The sequence below is a fragment of the Bidens hawaiensis genome, unplaced genomic scaffold (assembly GCF_021521415.1).
Source record: "Bidens hawaiensis isolate Kalapana, Puna unplaced genomic scaffold, B.hawaiensis_p1.1 tig00019079_1, whole genome shotgun sequence".
Lineage (NCBI taxonomy): Eukaryota > Viridiplantae > Streptophyta > Magnoliopsida > Asterales > Asteraceae > Bidens > Bidens hawaiensis.
Genome location: NW_027492896.1, coordinates 455,571 through 461,029, shown reverse-complemented (window position 1 = coordinate 461,029; position 5,459 = coordinate 455,571). Strand labels below are relative to the sequence as shown.

Below are 5,459 nucleotides of genomic sequence, written 5' to 3'. Positions count from 1 at the left end.
AATCCTGACGTCGTTAGTTTCAGGTCACCGGAAAAACATTTTTGGACGGAAAACTCAATTTTTTTCCCGAAAACTCAACATTTTTATCCCGAACATCTTGGTAACTTTGTATTGGATCTTTAGTAATCTTTTTCTAGCAAAAACCCCAATTACTGAGGTCGTTGGAATCCCTAGAACCATCGTCTGAATCGGTTGATGGTGCTCAAGCGGAGGTAGTTAGTTGGCGGTGAGTCAATTGGTGGTGGTTGGGGACTTGGGGTGTTCAAGTAGTGTTTTCCAGCAACAAATTTGAGTTTTCCGGCCAAAAATGCTATGGATCTATGTTATATTTAGTGCATGAAACGGCTCACTCACTTGTAGCCTATGTACATAAATATATCAATCGTGTTAAACCGACGTTCTTATCAACTCATTTAGACATCAAACAATGATGCTTAAAGAACCACATTTACAACTTGAATTTCTATGAACAAATATGGAAATTTAAACTAATTTTGCAAAACTAATGCACAATGAATGAAATCTTATTAATGTTTTTGGTAGTTCATAACTAACAAGAAAAAACAAAAACCAAAACAAAATTGATGAGATTTTAGATTTTGGAAACAATGTACAACATCTTCTTTCGTTCCCCGCTCTCACCAAACAACTTCAAGTGTACAAAACAATGGTTAAAAAGACAAATCTAACCCATCTCAGGATAGCAGAACCCCATGTCAGACCAGCACCAAACCCAGCAGTTGCTATGGTTTGACCTTGTTTGACTTTCCCCGCTTCTGACCGCTTCATCTAATGCCAGTGGTATAGAAGCTGCACTCGTGTTGCCATAGTTTGCAAGATTTGATATCACTCTATCCTTTGGAACTTCTAGTCTTGTTGCTACTCCATCAATGATTCTCTTGTTTGCCTGCAGCGGTCAAATAAAGTCAGAGTTGGCAATATCGACCCACTTACGAATAAGTTGATTTGGGTTTATCCCTAACGAGCCAGACAGGAAAATTTTGCTTAAATAAAATGAGTTGAAAGTTGCCCCAATATTGTTACTGCATTAAACCTAGGACTGTCCAAAAAAGCTCGTATGTAAACGAACTAAGCAAAGCCCGAGCCAAGGTTGGCTCGGCTCGTGGTTCGTTCATAACTCATTAACTGGCTCAATGGCTCGCCCTTTTGACTTGTAAAGATTAAACCTCAAATTAAAACAATGATAATAACATACAAAAATATTGGGGGAAATACAAAAAAAAATACTTCGAATTTGCCTCTAGATCTTTAAAGAAGTTGAAAAATAAAAGCAAAAAATAATACATAAAATATTATAAATTCTCTAGTTTATAACTTTTGCAATGTATATGTTAAAAAATACTTTTTTTGTGTTATATACATTAATATGAAATAAAAAACTACAAAAAAAAAATAATGATTCTGCTCAACGAGCCACGGGTGGCTAGAGCTTTTACAAAATAAGGTATTTAAACCTTCTGAATAATTTTATTCAAAAAGATTATTACTGAAATAATATAACTTTATAACCATATTTGACATACTAATTATCTCTAAAAAGCTCTAAAACATTAGAGAAAAAGGGTCTCCAGTTAACTGTACAAATAACTACTCTTTGACTGGTCTATTTTGCCACCTCTGTGTGGGACGCACGAGAGGGTCCTGTTCATACCTGATGGAGCAGTAGCCAATCAATATCTGAACGGTCAAGACCCGCATTTGCCAGTGATGCCTCAATGGTCTGTGGCACAACACTAACAGCAAACCGAAACACTTCAGTTCCATTCATTTTAATGCACGAAAAAGACGAGCGTTTCGGTGGGAACCCGAGGACCGATCCATTTGTACCCAACTCATGATGTGTTTCATCTTCTTTGACTCCAGCATTCAGGTGCCTGTTTGGGAGAAGGTTATGAAAAAGTCAACATTTTGACTGCATTTACAGTCAATAAAAAAGTTATTTGGTTTTAGGATTTTATAAACACCTGTTTCCGTCACCGTCACTGTGCAAGTCAAAACCGAATAAACCGTCCTCTTCACTATCACACGCCTGCAGAAAATGTGCATGAATTAGTGGCCCGTAAATTTTGGGAAGGGGGGGGGGTGTCAAATGGGTGACACTCAACTCATTTGACTAAAACGCTTTATTCAGCCCGGTTGGCTAAAAAGTTTTATTCGACCCGATTGATAAAAAGGTTTTTAATGATCCATTTGGCAAAAAAGGTTTATCGGGCCCGTTTGCTGAAAATGTTTTATTTTGAACCGTTTGGGTAATAAGTTTTATTCGACCCGTTTGGCTAAAAAGTTTTATTTAGTGCGTTGGTGAAAAGGAGCTATTTGACCCTTTTGGCGAAAAACTTTTATTCAACCCATTTGCGGGACTTAAGGAATAATATAAAAAATATATTCGACCCGTTTAGCTAAAAGGTTTTGATCAACCAGTTTGGGTAAAAAAGTTCTAATCGACTTGTTGGCTAAGTTCTATTCGACCCGTTTCACTAAAAAGTTTTATTCGGCCAGTATGGCTAAAAGGTTTTAAGCGAGCAGTTTGGCTTAAAAGGTTTTATTCGGCCTGTTTGGCTAAAAAGTTTTATTTGACCCGTTCGGCTAAAAAGTTCTATTCAACCAGTTGGGCTATTTGGCCTGTTTAGCTAAGAAGGTATTATTTGACCCATTTTGCTAAAAAGTCTTATTTGACTCATTAGGCTAAAAAGTTTTATCAGGCCCGTTTGAATCAAAAGTTCAAAACACAAACCAAACCAACCAACTCATAAGTAAATGGGCCGAAATTGCCACATCTAGTGTTGAATAACCAAAAACAATAAAAAAAAAGTAGTTAAAAGGATGATTAGTTAACCAAGAAAAAGGCTTGTTCAATATTCATTATTTCCCTCCATTAACTATTAACCAATGTTTATGGTGTGGGCCCCATGTTATCTGCTACTCAGTAGGACCCACTCAAATGTAGCAATACCTGAACCAAAACCGCACCAGCAGCATCACCAAAGAGAATGCATGTCCCTCTATCGGTCCAGTCAACATAACGAGATAGTGAATCAGCTCCAATCACAAGTACATTTTTGAAACCTCCTCCTGGAAACAAAAAAGTAAACATGGTCAAACTTACCCACGCATCATTTTGACCTTTAACCTTGTATCGATTACCTAAAATAGAACTAGGTTATAATAAAGATGGACCCAAATGTGTGCATGTGACGGTTTTGGACTCAAAACCGAACCAAAAACCGAAAATCCGTTTTTTGGGTTTTTGAAAAGCATTCAGTTTCGGCTTTTCCGGTTTTCACAATGTTTTTAGCTCTGTTTCGGTTTTCTCATTTGGGCTTGAAATTTTGAGCCCAAATAAAATTGGCCAAACAAATTAACTTAAGCCTAAATTTTTTTGTTAATTAATGATTAATTGATTATTTCACATCTGGGCCAAAAACTTTTTCGACCACGCCATTTATGATTTTCTTTATAAAAGCACTTTAACATTAAAAAAATTTAGAATCCATAAATTGAATTAGAAAGTTGGTTATGGTTTTATGGATTCGGTTATAAAAGTCGGTTCGGTTTTTACGGGTTGGTTAAGTTTTTTTCATTTCGATACATGAAAAAACGTAACCGAACCGGAAATTCAGTTTTTGAAAAAACATTAAACCAAACCGTCTGTTTTGGATTGGGTTTGGTTACTTCAGTTAGGTTATAACAATAAACGTTTTTTACCTCGAATATAACATGAAGCGGATACAAGGCCCAATACAAACCCGCTACAGGCAGCTGTAATGTCAAAAGCGAGTGGATTTCCTTTACATCCAAGTGCTTTTTGAATCTAAAATAACAAAATAATTAAAAACATTCTAAGAACATTTACAAATCAAGAAAAAAGCTTTATAATAATATTTGTTACAGGAAAACAAGATTAATCCATATCATCACGTTCAACCTGTGGAGCACCACCAAACAGATCTTCTGGAGTTGATGTGCACAATAAGATAAGATCCACGTCATCAGGTCCCACTTGTGCCATTTCAAGTGCCTTTAGAGCTGCCTCCGCAGCAAGACCGGTCAAACTTTCGTTCCCTGTGGTTGACCACACCAGATTACACCCATATTATGGAATAAAGAATAGTTTAATACAATAATAACAGTAAGAATAATGATAATAATAATAATAATAACCTGTAAGGATACGTCTGTTGCGAATGCCTGTTCGGGCAGATATCCATTCATCATTAGTGTCAACAATTTTTGCAAGATCATCATTAGAAATTTGGAGATGTGGTACAGCTGATCCGCACCCAACTAGTTTGCACCCTTTGCTTACAAGCCTGCAATTTATCAAAATTGAAAAAGAAAACAAAATCTCGAATTAGTAAATCTTGTGAATTCATAATCAACTACAAAATACAAATAAGGCTAAACAATATTTGATGCTAAATTATCTTTGACCAGGTACAACCAAGTAAGCTTTATTTGCAGCAAGATTTCATATCTCCAGTTGGTTTTACAAATAAAATTTATTTATCAAGTAAACCTTTCATAACTTCTTCATCCACGGATAGGCCTGTTGAGCCTAAAAAATTAATCTGTTGAGCCTAAAAAGTTAATAAAACTTAGACTAAATTGTAATGGGTGATATTACATTTCTTTATTATTAGACTAATCAATTGTAATGAACCTAAAAGATTTAAATGAATATACACACGAATGAACTTAAACAAATGGTAAATGAATAAACATAAAGTTCACAGACATAAATAAATAAAGAAACGAGATATTCGTTCATGCTCATTCATTGACTAAAAATGGTTCACAAACAGTTCCTGAACGTTGTTCGTTTACAAGCCTATCCATGAACCCTAACTTTTACCAATATGAGACGCGCCTTTTTGCCCTTGGTGTGTTTTTCTATGCGCAAAAGGCGAACCTTTAGATTGAGATAATATATAAATATCTTAACATAGATAAGTAACTACAAGGTTATACATTCTTGGTTTTAACTTTCATAGTCTATTCTACAAATCCAACCAATTTTTATAAAAAAAAAATCCATATAATAATAAAAAGAAGCACAAAAGGAAGCCAGATTGACCTAATGCTATAACCCTAAAAAAAATACAAATTTTGAAGATAAAAATTAATACTTGTGACCTCAAAAGCCAAAATGCACATAAAGCAGCAGTACAATAATTGCAGCAAGCAAAGATTGATTGACAATAAACTAGTCCAGTGTCTTAAATGAGAAAGCACACTAAACTAACTGACCTAATGATTGAACCCAACAAATATATACAAACTTTAAAGCTAAAAGTGCACATAAAGGCCCAAATCAAACAGAATATGAACCTGGGGAGACGAGGTGAAGAAGTCTCAAGTCCTTGTGAGGTGGTGGAGCATCGTATCCTTGAAGAAACCCTGCTGATGCTTGGAGCAAGAAACCCAGATGCATTCGCCAT

At 35.4% G+C, this 5,459-nt stretch overlaps 1 pseudogene across 1 annotated transcript; it reads right to left on the bottom strand.

Moving 5' to 3' along the window:
* Nucleotides 1-592: 592 nt before the first annotated feature.
* On the bottom strand, nt 593-5,459 carry LOC143557660 (beta-ketoacyl-[acyl-carrier-protein] synthase III A, chloroplastic-like; annotated as a pseudogene). The gene is made up of 9 exons (XR_013139606.1): nt 5,350-5,459; nt 4,183-4,331; nt 3,947-4,083; nt 3,727-3,832; nt 2,975-3,093; nt 1,986-2,050; nt 1,673-1,895; nt 691-907; nt 593-649 (listed from the first exon to the last, which is right to left on the bottom strand). The product of XR_013139606.1 is annotated as a beta-ketoacyl-[acyl-carrier-protein] synthase III A, chloroplastic-like (transcript).